Genomic DNA, 21,368 nt, shown 5'->3' with positions numbered 1-21,368 from the left:
GCCGCGCACGATCTGAAGTGGTCCACGTGGTGCGCCTTAAACCATTTTACGGACGCTGATGAACTTCCTTAGTTTGTTGTTTTCTTTGCTACGAGTGCTTTTCTTTGTTACTTTCGTTTGTTAGCAGCATCGGGTCGATGCTTTTTAAGAGGGGGGTAATGACACGTGTACTTATCTTTATCGGGCAACCACGTTTTGCCGCTTAACAACTGTAATCGCACAGCGAGGGACGCGCCTGCATGTATCCGACGTTTCTGGAAAGTTATCGACGCTTCTATCCGCGTGTCTGTTGTCGCCGAACCTTGTGTTATCAGATTTCATCGCGTGACACGAATGGTGTAGAACTTTGTGGAAGACATGCGGGTCCCATCAGTTAATCTGGAACATTTGACGACTGATCTATAAAAACCGACGCGCTTGACCCGCTAATCAGTTTTCCGACGATCGCCGACCGTGTTCGCCGCTATCGTTGTGCTATAAGTGTAGCCTGTTATTGTGGGCACTGGTTCGCCCAATAAAAGCTAGTTTTGTATTCCACCGTATTGCTTCTTTCTTCACCGTCACTACCACGTGACAATACTAAAAATAATTGACCTCTAGTGAAGCGTCGTTCAGCAAACGTCGTTAAGCATTAGCCGCCCACATATGGTAGACAGTTATGATTGAGAGAACTTTACGTGAAAACAATACTCGCTATTCTGAGCTTGTGTACCCCTTAATTTGTAATTTATTACCTCCTTCCTTGTGTCTTGTTTTCATACATAATCCGACTGAGAGAAATTGCGTTGGGTTCATCAAGCAACCGAATCAAATAGAGTCGGTAGTCAGGGCACGTTCGTAATTCTTTCGTTCGGTAACATTGATGCTTTGCATTAAATTGACATCACGAGATTATATTCCTCGCCCTTTTCCTTCCCTCAACTTCCCTCTGCTTCTTTCTCGCCCTCTTTCTGCACAGGCACACTTGAGACCGTTCGCGGCTTTGCATGTGCTCGCGTGAACTGCGGCGTCGACTTGTTTTCGCGGCCGACTGAAGTGCGGTCAGCAGACGAGAGGATGGCTGCTGCAATCTCGACCGCACTCTAGAGAGCTATCGAACCGAGCTGCCCTAGCAACTGCGAAACGAAATGGGCTTTTTTTCCCCGAAGTTTGGCACGGGATTTTTATCGTCTGTTTTCCTTTCCGTCTGCGGTCAAAGTCTACAAGGTCACCCGTCACCCTTCATGAAACCTAAAAAGGGAGGCGCATAAGAGGTGATACGCAAAGCAGCAAATTACCAAAAAAGAAAAGCTATCACGCTGTCAAGACAAAAGGCGCTATATAGGAATGTTGAATTTTGAGTTTGAAAGCAGGACTTCGAGAAAGTAGCCCTAAAAGCCACACAAGTGGTTACGACACTAACTCGTCGAGCCACTGATCTCCAGAGGGTAGCGATTTTTTTTCTCCCTTGCCCACGACGACGAGAGAGATAGAGGCACTCAGTCTGAGAGCTTTGCGATGTATGTAGGTTACTGCTTTCACAATATAGAACGCGTCCATTTTTGATCTGTCGATCCTTTATTTGCAGCCTTAACATTTTTCACCATTTCCTTGTCTCAGTGAAACGTTCATGCTTTAGTGAAAAGGGTGCGACGTCGCTCCCAACACGCCTTAAATAAATGTAAAACGTACGAGAAGTTTCAGGAACTTTCTAAGCTTCCCAACCTGTTGGGAGTATCTTTACTGAAGATGTTGCGCAACCAATTTCTTCTTCCCTTTTGCTCTAAGCGAAAACGTTCACCGCGCTAACGGTGGTCTGCGTCCGTGACCTTTGTGACGCCAAGCTCTCGCTTACTGATGGTAAATAGGCGAAAAGTCTATTTTGGGAAGCCGCTGAATATGTTTACGAAAGTATGGAATGCGCATACGCCTTTTAGAATTCGCACCCAAGTCAGAAAACGGCTAAGGATGTTTTGTACACATGCGTATACGTTCAAAGCTAGTTATGATACATTCGGCTTCCAAAACGTAGCTGCGCTATCTATAGCTTATGTAGGCGTACGTACTTCAATATATAATTTGTGTTCGTAACTTTGCTTTTTTTTTCTTATTTAATCTCGGAACTGATGTTCTAATTTGTCTTTAAAGAAGACGTGAATAAGACTGTTGGTTTTCAGTGCAAATATCTGAATGAAATAATTTAATGAACACGTAATAATGCACGCGAGCACATTATCATAGAAGCGGGAAGAGAATTCGCTAATATGGATTCGAATCTTCCAAGTTCTGTTCATTCACTCATAACTAGCTAGTAATTAGCAACAGTTATGTTGAAAATTGTAACTTTAATGAGGTTATAACAATAAATCCCTCATTACATTTCCGAGTGTGTGACCGATTGAGCTCGGTAAACTTTGAAATTGCAAAATCATAACGCTTCCATAAGAATAGTTGACAAGTAAGGGTGGCCAGCGGTGATTGATTAGGATAGTACCGGCTAACCTCTCTGCTAATGCAAACACCGAGTGACTTACATGAAAAACTTTGTCTAGCAGTCGGCGAACATGTACACCGTACTTTAACGAGACTCTAAATAGAATTATGAGTTTAAATTCGTAACATTGGCATTTCGAAATCCGCAGACAAATGAACTAATACTGAAGCAATCCCTATGAGCCAGAGAAAACTCGGGAAGCGGAGACGGGTGTCACTATCTCCTCTAAGTTACCTCAGTAACTACTCGTGACTTGAGATATTTTGACAGCGTCTGCTATAATCTGCGCAACTGTTTATAGCTATACGATTACACTCGTTTTTCAAGGAACCAAATTTCATATCTAACAAGTTGTGTGAAATACTTCACGTCTCAAACGACCTAACGTGTGAATATACTTTGAAATTCACGGCGTTCGAACTAGTTCAGAAAAACAGCTATGAGCTGGTGGCGACAAACATTCACATATCAAGAAAATAACAAGGGCAGATACAAGAGCATACTAGAAAATAAGACAAGCATGGCTACTACGTGGCCTTACTAAAGTGCCGAAGGTTAACTGTTTTCATGTCTTTTTAGGAGTCTTCATGCTATACCATGGAGTCTTTCCTGATTTTATGTTATGCTGCTCATTAGCTTTTCCTTCAAGTGACAGAAAAAATGAATATTGTATGACTGAATATCCCATCTCACCAAAACAGTCGTTCTCACCATAAGAACAGGCTTGGTAAGCCAGAAACAACGCAAAAACGAAATACGGGTAATTATTCCACCCTCAAAGTCCCGCACCTGGTCGCCCTTACGTTATTATTTTGACAGATTCTGCTCTAGCCCGGGTAACTCTGTATTAGAAAAAGAGGACTGAAGCACATTCTGATCGAGCCATATACTCAACCTGGTATGTTTCGATAACCTTTCCTGCACCGAAAGAGTGTATATGCGAGAAAACACCTTGATAACACCGTAACACCGTGTTACGTCACATTTACGTACCAGCGCGGAAATTTCGGTGCGAAGTTCGGAAAAGAGAAGCTTGGCCTTTCTCTGATCCCGTAAAAATGAGCCTTTCTCCGGCAATTGATTTACACATTGTATGGGAGTCTAAACTGACCTACTGTTGCTCTTTAGCGTCCCTTCGAATTGCTACTTGTCCTCTAAAGCGTGCGTTGTCTCACGCTGACAAAGTAAATGGCAAAGCTAGCTTACTGTAAAGTGTGCGCCGTTGACGTCAACGCAGTGTATGGCAAAGCTAGCTTGCCTGTAAAGCGTGCCCTGCCTCATACTGTCAAAGTGCGTGGCAAAGCTAGCTGGTCTGTAATGCGTGCACCACCTCGCGCTGACAAAGTATGTTGCAAACCTAGCCAGCCTGTAAAGCGTGCACCGCCTCATATTGACAAAGTATGTGGCAAAGCTAGCTGTCAAAGCTTGAATTTATGTTTGCAGCGTTAACTTTGCATACACATACGCTAACTTACCGACTTTATTGCGATAGCAATTATATGGACACTCCAGGCGAGTTTCTGCCGTCGCCGCCGGCGTCCACGTCACCGTGATGTTCCGCATAAAGTTCCGCGCCCTACGCTGTATGTGCAAGTGAAAGCGTGCGAGGGGAGCCAACGATCGGACAGCTTATACCTGTACCACACGGGCACAAAAAAAAATGAAATTCGTTCGCTAAAGCCTTAAGTCCCCTATTCCCTCTTCTTTTTTTTTTCTGAGGAGATGCCATTCGTTCAAACTTAATGATATCTGATGTGGTGATGTCGATGACAGCATCTTCTGAGGTGAGGAATTTTAATGCTCTGAATAAAAAGCAAATATGAATTGGAAAGTTTGCTTTGGGCCTTCAAGAATAGTGAATCATAAAAACAAGCATACTATAGTGCAGTTAGCTTGAGTTTGTTGCTGTCTTTTACAACGTTTCAGTTGACCACAACAGCTGCGGCCATTCGAAGTCAAATCCGAAGCCGAAAATCAAAACGACGCTTGGCGCGTCAAAGCCGCTCCAACGCTGACCTGAGGAAGTTCACCAAGTACTACTCCTTAACAGGAGCGTTGTAGTTGAAATTTGCGTATAAATTATTATTGCGATAGCAATTATATGGACACTCCAGACGCACTTCTGCCATCGCCATGATGTTCCGTATGAAGTCCAAGGGCGATAACACTGTTGCCGTGCGCCGTATGCTGTACGTGCGAGTGAATACACGTGAGGGAAACCGATGATATTGGTTCAATCTGGCGCGCGCGAATGAAGAAAGCGGAGAGCAACCGCGCCGTCTTCAGTCGCGCGAAAGGTCGTGGGGGTATGAGAGGGAGGGAGAGGGAGCAGCGTTGTGCTCCGGCAGCAACTGCGCATTTCACGACCGGGCGCAAAGGGAACTAACGATCGCGGCTCAACATTCACCGCCATATTTGGAGGAAAGCGGGGAGGCAGCTCGGGTGGGAGGAGGGGCGGCTTCGACTCCGTCAACAAGTGCGTACTTTGCACGGCCGCGCATGGTCCCGCGCGCCGTTTCTTGAGAGGGATCTGCTTACGGCTCATACTTTTGTGCCCGCTGTGAGGGTGGGTGGGGGGAGGGGGGGGGTGTGTGGCGTTCCTCTCTGGCTGCAAATACGCCTTGTGGCGCCTGCGCGCGGTCATGCGGCGGTATCTTGAGAGTGGTGTGTGATGGGTCTAGGGCCTCGGCGGCTCGTAGCTTTGTACGAGCTGTGCGTTCTCGGCTTTCAGTTTGCGCTGAACCTATAGACAGCACGAAGGTCACTTCGTACGCTGCTGCCGCGTTTCCTCCCACCAGCGTTTTGACATAAAGTGTCCGCGGTCATCGAATGGGATGTGTTCATGTATTCTGTGTGCACTGACACCAGGCTTCATAATTTAGTTAGCAAGCGAATGTTTATACTTGATATGACCGACAAAAGTACTACCCTTATTTTGTATGGCTGTCTGCTAATTTGCTGTCCCAGTCGGTGCTTCGCATTTCGTACGAAACTGCGACTTTTTTTAGAACATTGCGCTGGCATCTATTCAGTCCAGTACCCGGTGCAGTATATTTAGCATAGAAGCGTCGTAAATTTGCCTCACGTTGTCGCCAATAATACAACTTTTGCCGTCCCGTCTGCACAAGCTCGTGTGGAAAGCTTGTGCTGGCGAGCCATGCATGGGTTTGTGAGGCTCCCCAACGCACTATGTAGGTATTTAGGTGCGCTTAAATTCTTAATTAAAATTGAACGTTGTACTTGTTATTTCTTAATAGTAGAGGATAAAAATTTAATTTAAATCACCTCATATTCTCATTAACAAGTGGAAATTTGTCACATATATGTCCTCGCTGTACAAACACGCCAGTCTTACTTGAGGACAAATTTCGTCGGAAGTAAGCCCCTACCCGCCAGCACTCAACTCCTTCACTTTGATCTCAACCCACGGGTAATCACCTCAAATACTGCCCGCCTTCCACCACCCACCTTCGCGGCAAATAAACTATGAGATCGACGTTCTTGAAACTCAACATTATATTAACGGGAGAAAACGTATAAAGTTTATATTTCAAAAACAGTTACCTCACTAAAAAAGTCATCTCGACCAAGATTTTAACCCAACTGGTTCAAAGAGGCTGCTTCTTACTTCCAACTCGAGCTCAATGAACACAGGCGCAAGCCGTGTCTAGCTCACTGCACTTTTTCCACAACCACTAACTCAACTTGCACGGAAGAAAAAGAAAAGTTAACACAAGAACAGAAAAACAGAGGAAACGGCATTCCAAGGATGCCGCAGCGAAATATACTGGGCTGACCAAACACTCAAGTTATTTGTCGCAACGCCAAGACAGCGGGAGACCAAGAGCAAAGGAAGAAACCGGCAGGGAAGGGTGGCTTCACCACGGGATACGCACGAACGCGTAGACGCGCAAATAAAATGGACATCGCGTTGCCGCTGCGGGGAAGCCAGAGCTGCTCGGTTCGCTATGGCTTTCCGCGCGTTACTGGTTCTGTGCATATGTTTGTGTTTCTGCTTGCGCATGCGCACAAAGCCGTGCAACAACTTTTGGAGGAATGCGCCAGCATCTGGCTCGCGCAGACCGTAAAGGCTTCTTTGAGGAAGGTAAAGACGTCTCACCAAGCTTCTTATTTTTTTTTTCTACTCATCTCCTCTAGTTCCCCAGATTCCTTTCGCACTGATGAGATTTGCTGCTTCCTCTTGCCTACTCCCTCCCCTCTCCCATCCCAGCGACTCCGTCTTCTGTCTCTGCTTGGTGCTTCCATCCTGCTGTTTACCTGTGTTGACTTCAAACTCTCCTCCTACCTCGCTCAGTTGTTTTTTCTTTTTCTTGCTTGTTTCATCCGGTTCTTCTGAGCTTCTGTTCCGTGACAGGATTCTTTGAAATGCCTGATTCTTAATAAAGCTGCCTTTTGGTGACCAGCTTCCCGGAGTTCTAAGGCTCGATTCGCAGCAGACACATACCGGAAGACAGATTAAAGGCGTGTTGCTTTTTCGCCGACAAGGTTCTTGCTGATACTGTTGTCGTTGATCACGAACACTGTGTGCAACAATACAAGCACGTAGTGACGACTACTTCTCTCAAATTAGACCCCAGGGTGTGACAAATATCGCCTTCGGCGTATCAGGTACTCCTACTCTACCTTGCTTTTTATTTATTACCATTTTTCAGTGCAAAGTAAAAAATAGTAACAAAAATAAAATTATAAAAGGTGCCGTGAATAGCCTCAAGAGTACACAGGCGGCTCCAACTACGTGCGTCATCAACAAAACTACTACTGACTGTTCTCAGAAAAAAAAGTGAGAAAAGACGTTTTTCCCCCCAAATTTTCGACAGTAGGTATTGTGTCTAAGCGGGTCAAACACATTACACTAGCAATTTACTGTCGTCTTCCTCAACCAAATATATATATATATATATATATATATATATATATATATATATATATATATATATGCACCCTTCCTTTACATTTTAGTGGTTATATATATATTTACATTTTAGAGGAACAATGGAGGACAATATTAGGTTACGCTAAGTTAGTAGCTCACATTTCTGTACACCCGCCGTGGTTCATTAGTGGCTATGGTGCTGGGCTGCTAAGCACGAGGTCGCGGGATCGAATCCCGGCCACGCCGGCCTCCCTTCGATGGGGCGAAATGTGAATAGACCCGTGTACTTATTAGATTTAGGTGCACGTTAAAGAACCCCAGGTGGTCCAACTTTCCGGAGTGCCCCACTACGACGTGCCTCATAATCAGATCGTGGTTTTGGTACGTAGAACACCAGAATTTAACTAAAATCTTTAACATTTCTGTATTAACAAGTAGAAGAGTTTTCGTCAAACGCTGGATTTCTCACTCGTGTATTTCTTCGTTCTATCGAATTTGCGTGTCTATTTCGTTCTCGCGTCTGTGCTTCATCGCCTGAAATAGTGTCGAAAAACTCAGTCCATTATTACGCGGGTATTTCTCGTTCTTTCCACTTGTTTAAATGGCGATATTCCGTGTTAATAAAAATATATGGTGCATAAGAAATATTCTGCGCATGTGCAAAGCTCACTTCACAAAGAACGTACGCAGTCAGTAGCACAACCTGCGTTCAGCGTTCACTGTTTGGCGGTGTCTGAAGGTTATGTAGCATTCGAGTTACACAAGTTACGTTTCGTAGCATTCAAGTAACAGAAGTGAATCGAGTTACACACTCCTCCAAGGAATGCAGTGAACAACAAAGCGGCCACCTATCGCCATGCTTTTGCGAAAAAGCTAGAGCTCGCCATTCTTGGTTACGAAAGAATTCCCGCGTAACAGGAAAAAAAAAACGTAAAAGAGAAGCGCGCTGTTTCGATGCCAAAGTGTGAGAAAAAGAAGTATTCGCAACTCACGCTCGGGTCAATTCTGTTTCCAGCAACGTGACGCGCCTGCCTCTCAGAGAAAGGCCCTACCACCCATGAAAAGCGTCTGTTCTTTTGTGCTTCACAAGTTTCTTTGGGACGCCACTTCGCGTGCCAGGCTCGGTACGAGTCGCGGTGAAGGATTCATAAGACGGAATCGCATCGACGCCCATGGCAGAGCAACGCGCCTTTCGCTTGCTTTGCACGAAGCCTGTGATCGCGAGAGAGAGAGAGAAAAAAAAGTAGAACTTTCCGTTCTTTATTTTCGCTCCTAAGAATCTACAGTGTACTACTTCCGAGGTTCTCGCCTACGCTCTTCTTTTATACGCACGTGTCCCCCTCCACCATCGGCAGGAAAGTTCGCTGGGGGCAGCATACGAGCTTTCTCGCCGGAACGATTTACTGTGCCGGTGCGCACGAGCTACACTGTGGGAGTAAAAAAAATGCAATAAAACAATGTAGCACTGGTAAGGGTAGAGAGACGTTGTATGGTCCATCAGGAAAGCGAATATCACTGTACCGTATCCTTCTAAGGCGTGGAGGCAGCTCAGGGACATGATCCCTTATCAAGTCTGTTCGTATTACCAACTTGTGTGTTAAAAACTTGAAAACACCATTTTTTTTAATACTGTGGTCAGATGCGTGACTCAACTTATTTAGGTGTACGTGGACAAAGTGACTGTCTACTGATGCTTGATGGGGTAAACACTGCTTTTCTTTTCATAAACGCTCAGATGGAAGACGCAACATTGTGTGGCGGATTGCGATATTCACGCTACATTTTTTTTTTTTTTTGAATTTCATGTCAACTCGCGCTGTCGGAAACGCACTCCAGTGGTGCTTTCTGTCGTCTTTGATGACTCAGGGATGTGGGTCAAATTAGCGTCAATTTTCTCGAAAGCTGGCAGCAAGAGTATGATTTATGCACTGTCATGCATGACTGTATTTTTGTATTGTCGCGCTGCAATGGTGGCGCGCTCACGGACGCGAACAGAAAAGCAAGAAATGAACATGTATCTCGCGCTTTCGCAACAGTTGAACTACCACCAGTCGAAACTCTTCTGAACTTTCACATGGTTCCACATGCCTCTGGCGTCATATCTGGGGTGAACATTACATGTAAGCTCTTTGCGGTTATTTTTGATAAGGACTGAAAGCAATGTGCGATATAATGCACAAGGGGTCTCGTAAAAATATAGATCATGGATGATTGTGTCAGCTGAATAATTGCTGAACATGATCGCACAGAAGGAAATGGTTTAGAGAAAATGCGCATTAGGCGTACATAAATGGGTATGCATGCCGTCGCTGATGGCGTGCACACATAATCTTGTTCGCTTGGTTCGATGCACCAAGTGCATCGCATTTGATGAACATTAATCTTGCGTTTCATCCGTATAAACGGCAGCAAAATGTGTATGCTTGGACTAGCAGCGGGTGTTCACCTTGGCGTGTGTGTTTAATCAGACGACAATAAGCAAATACCCTGTAGAGCGAGCCCTCCAGTTGTATAATTGGTCTAGCCCACTCCGCGCACTGCAGTGACGGTTAAGGCTCGTGTCATCCAATCAGAAACAAGGGCCGGCTGCGTGCTTTAGAAAGCCGAAAAGGGATCGCCCATTTTGCGCTACTAGTCCTTCTGTGAAACTTTCATTAAGCAGGCATCGGGCGCTCAGAGTCGGACAATGGAGGATCCCTTCTTCTGGTTTGTGTTTTCTGATGGGCTGAGGAGACCTATAGCTTTCCTTGAACTGCGTGTAGTTGTTTATATGCAGCATAGTCACCTCTTGGCCGCACAGTGATGGCTATTGGCGTGCCGACTCAAGTTCTCTGGTCTCGCTAGGTTTCGTGTTAAAAACGTCGGCGTTCGTACATTGACATCTTCTTGTTGATGCTGCTAGAACGTGCGCTAACTGACTGCGCTATTTTAACATAAACGCATCTATTCGACTATTTTGTTGTCTGAAGGCTTAAAGTGTTTGTAGGAGCAGACTCCGTATACGAACAGCTCAAGATGGTCGCACTTTCTGAGCTTTAAAGAACATTCCATGTAGGCCATTGTTTTTAGGTCGACGAACATGTCGTCGCACGTAGTCACTGAAACTTAATAACGAGGACAATAGTTAAAGGCAACAGGACGTGCATAGACTCTATCGTTAGGCGCACATCGGCTTTAACCTTCAACAAGTTTCCAGTAGTGGCTTGCTTGGTATCGAATCTTTTTGGTTTACTGCGTTGCTGTTCACAAGACGAGACGAGGGTACAAAAAAAGAAGAAACGAGGACAATGCGTCGTGGTGTCCTCGTCCTTTTATTTTGCGATCTTCTGAGAAAAGCAACGTGGTTAACCAAAACGACACCTTTAACCAACAACGTGATGCCGCGAGAGATTGGCTTGGAGCTACAGTGCGAGTAGTGACACGCGAAAGTCTGCGTTGAAGCTGATTGTGACAAAACCTCGTTTATCCTTTTTCCTACGTTACAATATTCTTCTGGGCAAAAAAAAAAAGAAACAAAAAGAAACAAGGCAATCCAAACATGTCGGAAGATATAACGCCACCGTCCAAGCATTTGCTCGAGCTCACAAGAACATAATGTTGCATCTACGCAGGGTTGATGCGTAGATGGTTCTCGCCGCTAAACTAGATTTATTCGCGCAGAAATTTCGCTTAGAGTCGGCATTTCTCGGCGTACTTCGTTTAACGGCGTGTTTGGGTGCAGTACTTGCCTGCTTCGTCCAGGATGAACCAGTGGTACGTCTCGCAGGCGTCTGAGCCCAGACTAGAAGACAGTGCTTTTTCATGAACGTAATGATGGGGCCGTATGTCTCAGTTACGGTCACAGACGGCACGCGCCATGCTCGTTTCATCGATCATTTCAGTACATGCGGTGTTGCGAATGGTTTCGCGAAATGGCCGTGGTTGCATTTCGAGTTTCGTGCGAGAAAAGTTGACAAGGGGGAACGGAAAGGTTGCAGTGCGCCTAAGTGTATACATCATAATTTTGAGAGGCGGAAGATACACAGCTCCCCCAGATAGAAGAGATCGTCGCCCCACAAAAAAAGTTTTGTCGTGGTCTGGAAGTTAAACTCAATCTGACCTGGGCCGTCGCTTAACCGAGAAAGCCAAGACTTCAGAATGTGACAGAAAGAGTGTAAGTTGTCACCTGACAGCACAGAAAGTTTTAGCATTAAGAAACCAAACGAGAACTGCAGAAATCTGCAAGGTTAGCATAACCCTTGAGAAGAAAAATTGCCATCCAGCTCACGCAGCGTCAGATATTCGGTTATATATATATATATATATATATATATATATATATATATATATATATATATATATATATATATATATATATATATATATATATATATATAAACTTCACATACGCAATATATGTTACGTGTTATGGCACGGCTTAGGAAGTGTACCTGCAATTTGACGTTTCGATGACATTTGCACGTGAATTCTTGCAACGCACTAGCACTTCTATATGAACTTCGGCAAGTCAGTCTGCGAATACGCGCCAGGTGGGGTAAGTTTTGTCAAAAAGGACAATTGCTATCCACGCTACAGTAGCGCGAAGCTACAAAGGAAAGCCCTACGGGTATCGCAGAAAGAAAGCTTTGCAGTTGAAAAAAAAATTCGTCCTACCACCAAGGACCGAACCCGGGACCAACGTATTTCCGCGACTGTCGCTCTCTCTACCATCTGAACTAGGCAGGAGGCTATCAGGTAGAGACTGAAACGATTCGAAGCACGTGAGGACACCGAAGATGGTAAAATATCTCTGCGGAACTTCGTGGGTTCCTTACTGCAAGCAAATTCTTATCGCAGCCCCTCGTTTCACTGACAAGTAAATGGCACGTCACTAACACGTAATCACATAAAGACAACAAACGATGAAGTTAACGAAAGCATAGAAGTTATTGGTGATCTTAATGAAAATGCCTAAATATTAAAAAAGACAAATCAAACTGGATGAAAAAAAAAAGCTTGCGGCTGATGCAAGCCGAACCCACATTTTTTTTCTTCGCATTGCGCTTGTGATGCTACACCAATTGCGCTACGGCCGATGGCTGTTCTCCGTGCAGTCTTCTAGGGTACCTGTATTGGTGCATGAGGCCCTGAGCTATCGGTGTGTAAGGCAGCACCACCACTCATGACTATGGCGGAAGAGCATCATTTTTACCGCAGGCATCACGTAGGAGACTGTGGAGCCCAATGCAAGTGCCCAATAAACCCTTATGTACTGCCTGAAGGCGGCAGCGTTTTTCTGAGTCGAATTACAGCTGCGGACAAATTACGGCCATCAAATGGTCGCAAATACCTTGCCACGGCTGCTAAATTCTTATCTAGAAGCCGGCATTGACATCCTTGCCTTGACACCATCGGAGCTCATCTGTCTGGTGAAAACTACCATTTAAATCGCCATGGTTCCGTAAAACCATATGTATTCTATGAAAGAAATGTAATTTATTTGATGTAACCCACTGTTCTTTATTTTTTGATTTCTGAAAGTGTTTTTTGCCACCGGTCTGCCAATATGTAAAGGGGGCCAGGGACCACTCAAGCTGCCAATAAGCAGCTTTTACCTTGGCCCCCTCCATTTGCTTGTAAATGGGCACAAGTAAAATGAAATGAAACCGTCGCTGTGCAATCAACGATAATAAAGGTAACCAAGCCTCGGTCATTGTTTGTATGTGCGCTTTAATATACGGGAAAGATTATGTGCGGACGTTTACCAACCTTTTCCAAAACGTGCTCCTAAAGCACGTTTCTCTAAACCGTGCCACGTCAAGCCATATCGCTCCGAACACTTTTATTCAAACAACGTGCAGACGACGCTAAGCAGAAAAGGACCACAATACGCCAGTCATCACATTTTGCCGCCTGTTCCTGCGGGCTTCCAAGCCGCGCCCTCAACATCGAACGTCAGACCTGTCGCTCTATATTGAAGAAAAAAAAGACAAATACATAAATGAAAGACAGCGTGACACTGTGACATCCGAAGTGCATGCAGACTCGGCAGAAAACTTCGTTGAGTTCTCAGAAATAGCAGAGTCGCCGAAGCCAGCATAGAAAGGAAGCGCACCTCTGCAGAAAAGAGCGTTCCTCCTGAGGCAGCATTCGGATGCTGTAGAGCAAGCGTTTTTCCGTTCGTCCCTTTTAAAATTTCCTTCCTCTAAAATAAAATTCCCTAAGGAACGTGTGTGCTGAACGATGTACCATTTTTTTTCGTGCGATGATAAGCTGCTGCCTATTGAATTACGCTGGAGCGATTATAGACCTCGGCGAGCGGTTGCTGTATTATTTTGTGCTTAGAGATAACACGCACAGCCAGAATCCTGAAAAAAAAAAATTGTTGGCTAACTCTATCATTTTTGTCTACATATATTTTTTACATTCTAAATCAGGGCGCTTTCTTTCTTCTTTTTTTTTTTTATCGTAACAACGCTGTTGATGTAGGAGTAAAACCCGCTGTGGGTAGCTTAGTGGCTCTGACGTCACGCTGCTTACATCCAAATATCTCTTCTGCTCTAAAGTGGTGATCGAGAACAGCGCTGTGTTATATCGCCCTCGCCTCGCCTACTGGTCACCTATCGCTGGTATCCCATCAGTTCAAGCACAAGCCCCCTCAATGTCATCTACATTTTTCTCACCGTCATTGAGATCAAAATTACTAGTCAGAGTAATTGGGTAACACAACAATTTCAATGCCTTCTCAGGTGTGTTTCCAGACCTTCCGCTAGAAGCTGCGCTTTTCACGCATTATTCGCTAGTGCCGTTTAGTGAAAACTGCGTCAATCCACTCACCGGACTTAGTAACGCCAATGAAAATCTAAAATGAAAACAACCATCGCGTCAGTAAGCGTCGTTTCCTTGCGCGACTGGCTTTCGCGTCGGCGATACGTCTGTGATCGATTCCATCGCTGCCTCTCAGCCAAGTGAGCTCATTAGCGCTCGCGTTGCGATTGCCGCAAGTAAGTACGCACGTGTTACGCACAAGTTTCTTTAATACTCCGAACTTGTCTTAAAGGAAAGGAGAGACAAAGAGGAGGAAAGACAGGGAGGTTAGCGAGTGTAAGTACCGGCTGGTTACACTTAAACTTTCTTGTCTTAAATTTTAAGACAAGCTAAGGTGCAAGAACTAACTTTTAAGACAAGTTGCTTGCACCTTAGCAAGTAAGAAGCAGTACGTATCGGTGGCCGAAGCAAGTTTCAGTGATCTGAGCAGTTGTGTCGATCCTAGACACACAAAAAAAGACATTTGGGAAAAAATAAATTAATTCCGGAGTATTACGTGTCAGAACCAAGATGCGATGATGAGGCACGCTGTAGTGGGGGACAACGGATTAATTATGACCACTAAGGGTCCTTAACGTGACCTCGATGGACGGGACAGGGGCGTTCTTGCATTTCGCCCCTGTCGAAATGCGACCGCCGGGACCTCGTGCTTAGCAGTGCAACAGCATGCCGCTAAGCAACCACAGCGGGTAGTTTGGGAAGAAATAAACAAACAGCGTTGACTAGCAACCAGTCTTCATTGCGCATCAAATACAATACATACTAGCGTTGTGCTCAGACTTTCTATCCAGTATATCAGAAGTTATACGCAATAAAGGCCGGTTTTTAGTCAGCGTTTTCTACACTTTGTCCCGTACTTTTGCGCTGTTGGATGCCCTTCTACTTGGCTTGGCCAACAGCACGTGGTCTGGAAAGCCCTGTTGCTCAATGCGTGCCTGTAAGTGACGTAGACACTAACTTAATAACTATAGCATTACAACAGCCGTCCGTGCGACTGAACGAGGCTGTGCGGAGAAAGAAACGGCGAAACAAATACCACTCGCCGAGCCACGAGTTCTAACTACGTTTCAACGTTGCTTGAGTTTCCGAGTCACACAAGAACCAAGATGCCAGCGAATCGCATTACGCTACGTAAATGCGAATAACCGCCTTGCATTTTTTTTTTCTTTTTGTAGGAGCAACGAACAAAAGAGAAAAGAAACGAGCTTTCAATATCTGTGTACGTACTCCATGCGTCAGCACGCGTGAAACGAGCTTTTCCAGCGATGGTGCAAGAAAAAAGGAGAGAGCACCCTCTAACGTCGGCTCCAGTTATGCGGCAAATTATGTTCGCACGGCGGCGTGCTTTTCCGACAGGCGCGCGTGGCGGCCGATCCGGCAAACTAGATTCGCTACGCTCCGCACGCTGCCGCAGGTGGCGCGCGGCTCTTGCCGCCACGGGTAAGATAGCGCCCCCTCACGCAGATCGGGTTTCGAAACTGGACACGCTGGTGCTGTCGCTTGTCATGATTTCTTTCTTTCTTTCTTTCTTTCTTTCTGTACACCGGCCTCGGTAGTACAGTGATGATGGCATTCACTGTTAGGCACGCGTTAAGTGAGTTCACTTCCCTACCGTGGCGGCCACATGCCGATTATAATGGAATGCAATAAAACATGAAAGAGAAATGAAAAAAAAAAAAAAACGCTTGCATACTTAGATTTGGGTGCCTGCTAGAGAACCCTACGTGGTTCAAAAATCAATTCGCAATCCTGCATTGCAGCGTCCCTCGTAGTGTTGTTGATATTTTTATTCGACTCTATCTCAATCCACCTTTATTCTTTTTCTTTGCCTATTTCTCCACAACTATACTAAGTCTGGCAAATAGGTTAGACGAAGCGTCGTTGATCCGCTTAACTTCGTTTAATCATTTCCACTGTTATTACATTGTACGATCAATTTATTCATATGATGGAAAGTAGAGCGAAAAAAATTTAGAAAGAAGGGCCAGAGAATAGAGTGCTACACTGCCAACCAATTGAAGTTTTGTTAGAAATGCTAGTAAGTATATATATATATATATATATATATATATATATATATATATATATATATATATATATATATATATATATATATATATATATTGGTAAAGCATCGCACGCGAAATGCGAAGGTTGTGGGTTCGGTTCACACCTGCGGCAAGTTGTTTTTTCATCCACTTTAATTTCCATTAATTGATCGTTTCTCTATTTCATTTATTAAGCACAAGTAATGTCCCCTATGTTGTCCTTGGTGTCAGTGTTTGTTGGCTTCTCATAATATGACTAATATATATATATATATATGTGTGTGTGTGTGTGTGTGTGTGTGTGCGTGTGCGTGTGTGTGTGTAATAAATCAGGGTCCTTTGGTTACGGCGTCTTTTAGTGCCCCAGGGGCTGCTCTTTCGCGTTAAACACCATTCATCATTCATTTCCTTCTTTCTTGACTTCCTATTTGTTCCTTCTTCCGTTATATCTACCTATACATTTATCTTTTGTTCCGCCGTTACCACTTCCCGGTTTCGATCATTTCCTTTTCATTTCTTATTTCGAGTTTATAGCTTACTTCTTCCGTCTTTCGCCCCTTCCCTCTTTTCTTTTTCTTCCTCCATCTTCCTATCAAATTTCGTTTCTCTGCCTCGTGTTTCTTTTTCCTTTCGTTTCTTCATCCCTCGGTTGCTTCTTGCTTCCTTCTTAATTACTTCCTTTAATCCTTCACCATTGGTTCCTTCTGTGCTCCGTCTACTCTCTTCGTTGCTTCTTATCAGTTCCAATTATTCCCTTGCCTTTATTTCTGCTTTATTTTCCTGCTTTATTTCCGGCTTGTGTCTCCTTGTTCCTTGCTCCATCCCTATCTTTTCTTTTCCTTGCACTTTGCCTTCCACATTCCTGTTTCTCTCTTCCCTTTAGGTCTTCGTCCTTTCCTTCTCGTTCTCCATCGTTCCCGCTTTTATCCTACGCGCCTTTCTTCCTTCCTTTCTTTTCCTTCCTTTGCCGAACGTGTCGAAAAGACTTCGCCGCTTTCGCACGCGCAACCGACACGCCGGCGGCGTCGCATTCTGTCTTCATTTCGCCAGCACAACACGCTCGACGCCGTGGTACGTACCACGCAGAGCCGCGTTCGCGAATCCAAGTAACGATCGAGGAAAGAGAACAGCAGAGTGGTGCCCGCAGGGCGCTTCGTTTTACGTAAACAAGTTCAGTTGTTACCCATTCCTGGAGCCCTATCTGAAACTGCGCCTGTGTCTTTTCTTTACCTTTTGTTTCCTTTCCTTTTCTTTCTTTCTTTTATTTTTTCTTTCGCCGTTATACGCAGCCTCGAGAAAACAGAGAAGTGCGCTCTGCTACACGTTCCTCGCTGAACAGCCAGCGATTCTGGTTGAAACTGGTTTGACCACGCTCGAGCGCCTCGCTTGGTGACGTCATTCCTCTCTTTTACTCGGTCAATCGCTAGATCAGCTGTTGAGGCAGAACGAAGGATTCTTTTACAGATTTTTTTTTATTCGTCATTCAGTGAAGTCTTCTCTGGAAATGTATTTGAGAGGATAGTTGTAAGGTTCGGGGAAGGGAAATCGTTTCGAGAGCAGATGTGGATGGCCGATATTATCTTCGAGGCAAAGAGGAAGAATTGAACTCGACATGTAACGCGTAGAGCAACAAACAGGCGGTCTATTTGAGTAGCATAATGACATGCCAAGAGACGGGGAACGCACTCGAAAAGAGCGGAGAATAACGTGATCGGTTAACCCGACACCGTTATCGTTACGGTGTTCGAGGTTCGATTTCCGGGCCAGAAAGAAAAATTGGCAGTTTCGTTCGAAGGGTGAATCACTTACAGCCATAGAAAAGGTTTAGTATTGCTCTTGATCTCCTCGGGCGGTCTTATATCTATACGTGGATGTGACTATAAGCGGACGCGGCATAATTTCTGGCACCTTCAAAAGCCGTGTATAGGGCCTGCAAGGCATCGCACAGACATTACTGCGCTACCCGTAAGGAGCAGCGCAAGTGAAATGACATCGCTTTCACATTGGGAGCGCAAATGTTGTTTTGCACGTTTTAATATTCTGAGAATTCTTTTTATGATGGAATGCATGGCTTTAATGAAATGTCTCGTGATTTTTGTTTGCGCGCTGCAATTCTTCAGAAATTCTGAGGAATAATTAAATCAGCCACATAAGTTCGTTTAAGAAACCTCGCTGGTTTAATAGCGTAGCATCTATCTTCCGTCTGCGGCAGAGATAAACATGTGACCTATATATACATAGATATATGCGGAATGTCACACCGACGCCGACGGTGAGAATACGCTTGGAGTGACCATATAATTGCTTCCGCAATAATATTTATTTGATTGCAAAGTTTTCTTCGTGAAAAATAAATGTTCTTTTTTTGTATCTTTGTGGTAGATATACTGGTGAATGACAAACACTTCATTTCAATTTAATACTTTTTCACTTATGTTGGTGATGGCAAGCTATCAAACGCACTTAGTAGTGCCGATGATTGGGTTAGCTGGCTCCTGACATGCATAGTTCAATATATAGCACTGCGGCTTGGAAGAATAAATACATACACCGATGGCCAGACAAAGACAGGCGCCAAGTTTTACATTGCAAGCGATAGATTTACACATCTTGTACAATGAAAACAGAAAAGAAATGAATAAGAGAGAAGTGCGGCACATTTCAAATAACAAATCACAGCAGTTCATGCTTTTCTTTGATGTTTATTCAGTCCTGCACTTTTTGTCTATTGGTTTGTTCATTGTTCTCATTGTACAATATTCCTGACTTGTAAGAAAAGTTTAGCAGTTGATCGTCGGCGCTTGTCCAAGTCGGCTCTTCGGTTCGTGGTCTTATCTCAAATCCGGCCGCTGCATTTTGGATCTTTCAGACACCGGGTTTATCGAGACGAAGTTTCCCTTGTGTGATCCGGCCCTTTGTCGAGCTGCCCTAAAGTTCGTGCAAGTGGCTTTTAGCAGTGTTTCACCTGAAAGTTAAAAGTTCGAAGGTTCACTCGATCGTGCCGAAGCAGAAAACAACCACGCTAACCGGCTCGGTCGCGTACTTTGTCCAGCATAAAAAAAAAGAAGGACGCTCTCCAGGATCGCACTTTCAATGTTCTGTCGGGCGGATGTGGTATAACGGCTGCTTGCGTCGACACCGTTTGTTGGCGAAGCCGTAACTTGGTTACTGGGCGTCGGGAACAGCGTCCTTCACGTTCCCAGAGGTATATAGTGACTGCACTACGGTTTTATTATATATCTGTACGTGTGTGCGTGCGCGTGTTGTTCCGCTCGTGTTTGTGTGCGTGCGTGTGTGGCTCTGGCGCCGGCATCTTCGGGGAAGTGTGGGCAGGCCTCATCCACTTATCCCGTCTTAACACCGCTTCCGCGTTCCTTCCTGCCAGCTCTTTTTGCTTCCCTCGTTACACTCGTGATGGAAGAATGGCGCGGAAATAAGCTACGCTTTTTTTTTTTTTTGCTCTTGGCTTTCTTTTTCTCACATGTTGTCTAGCTTGCCTCTACTCGTATATAGGGATGATCGTTTACTCTTCTGCTCTCATGTATATATATATTTTCTTGAAATGGCGAGAATTCCTTAATTTTCCTGTTTCAACTTACTGTATCATTATTTAAGATACCTTGTCATTTTGATTGAGCTTACGTCATAGTGGAAGAGAAAGAAAGAAAGAAGACAAAGGTTGTTGAAAAGCGTCTGGTTGCGTTAACCTATGCTAAGGGAACAGGAATAAAAGTATGAGAGAGAAAAGAATAAATATGGTGCGGTCAATGCGTGAACGTGCGCAGACGCCAACACGGAGTCCAACCGGGATACCAACTGGCTCTACGTGTCCTAATAAAGCAACCGTAGGAAGTCCCAAAATATGAAGCGAGGAAATGCATCGCTGAAATTAACTACCTTTCTTTTTTCACCTCAAATGTGTAGAAGTAATGAAGGAAAGAGAAGTGCAAGAAAATGTAAATTACCGTCGGTGGAAGTCGAACCAACAACCTCCGCGAGACGAGTGCAATGCCCTACTAATTCAGTTACGATGGCTTCTCTCTCCCCTCTCTCTCTCTCTCTCTCTCTCTCTCTCTCTCTCTCTCTCTCTTAACTGCCTCGCATAATTCAGCTACGCTGACTGCTGACCCCTCGCCCACTTTCCGTGATATCACGCATTCGTGTATGTAGGTTTGGGAGTGTTGGTGAGCGCAACTCAGCGGTCATGGCGGCAGATGAAGTTATCGATTAGGAGGATGAAAGGGAGCCATGCGAAGGATTTGTACGTCCGCTGTCTGCTCTTAAGATACTCAACTGCGAGGCTACTTGATGTTTCATTAAACTGAAAGCGTTTTGCTAATTCACATTTCCTACTGTGCTAATATTTCATTGGTAGCTTCGAGGTGCGCTGCTGCGAGATATTTGCAATCGTTTTTAAGTCTCCGGTGTCGCTTGTATCGCTGTTACGTAACTGGGTTCCTTCGTGCAATCATTGCTTGTTAAAACTGCAATTCGCGCGATCACCATTTTACAATGCGTCGGATGACGTGAGCCCGGTTTTATGCGTCTGTGCGCGCTTTGCGGCCTGGAGACCTACTCTGAAACCCACTTTATATTTATTTGACAGCTCATTTTGGCTACATCATGCACTTTAACGTTAGACCAACGTTGCTAGTGCTTCGCGGCAACGAAGACGCTCTTAGTCTTCGTATCGTTCAGTGGTTCAACAACAGAACCTAATTACCTTTCACTGTGCATGCGTGCTTGCTTGTACCTGCCGCGTGAATGCATGCTATGCACTAATTGGTCATTTAGCAGCCTGGTCACCTCGAGCAGCATGTCTGGCTTCCATAACGAGCGAATACCTCCAACACCCATTAAATGCTTCTCTCTTGCTCTTACATTTCGTTGTTTCGTACGACACTGTCAGGCTAATTTGTTGTAGTCACTCTTTCGGAGCCCACTCAGTTTCTTCATTTGAGACGAACAAAATTATAAGTGGTGTGACCTTTAATATCAATACTGCACCTCCACCTTCCCTGACACCGCGCAGTAGATGTTCCTTCCCAGTAATGGAAATCAATCACGAAGGCTGCGGGCTTCGGCCGGTCTGTAGGCGGCAGAAAATATCGCTGACGCCCTTGCTGCCATTCTGTGGGCCCCACTT

General features: G+C 44.9%; 1 protein-coding gene across 1 annotated transcript in view; it reads left to right on the top strand.

Moving 5' to 3' along the window:
- The window catches only part of LOC140214432 (neuroendocrine convertase 2-like), a 247,389-nt gene that overhangs the window by 92,216 nt on the left and 133,805 nt on the right, over positions 1 to 21,368 (top strand). The window lies entirely within an intron of this gene.

The sequence above is a fragment of the Dermacentor andersoni genome, unplaced genomic scaffold, assembly GCF_023375885.2.
Source record: "Dermacentor andersoni unplaced genomic scaffold, qqDerAnde1_hic_scaffold ctg00000044.1, whole genome shotgun sequence".
In the NCBI taxonomy this organism is placed as follows: Eukaryota; Metazoa; Arthropoda; class Arachnida; order Ixodida; family Ixodidae; genus Dermacentor; species Dermacentor andersoni.
Note: the sequence above shows the minus strand (reverse complement) of the source record. Positions and strands in the feature narration are given on the sequence as shown.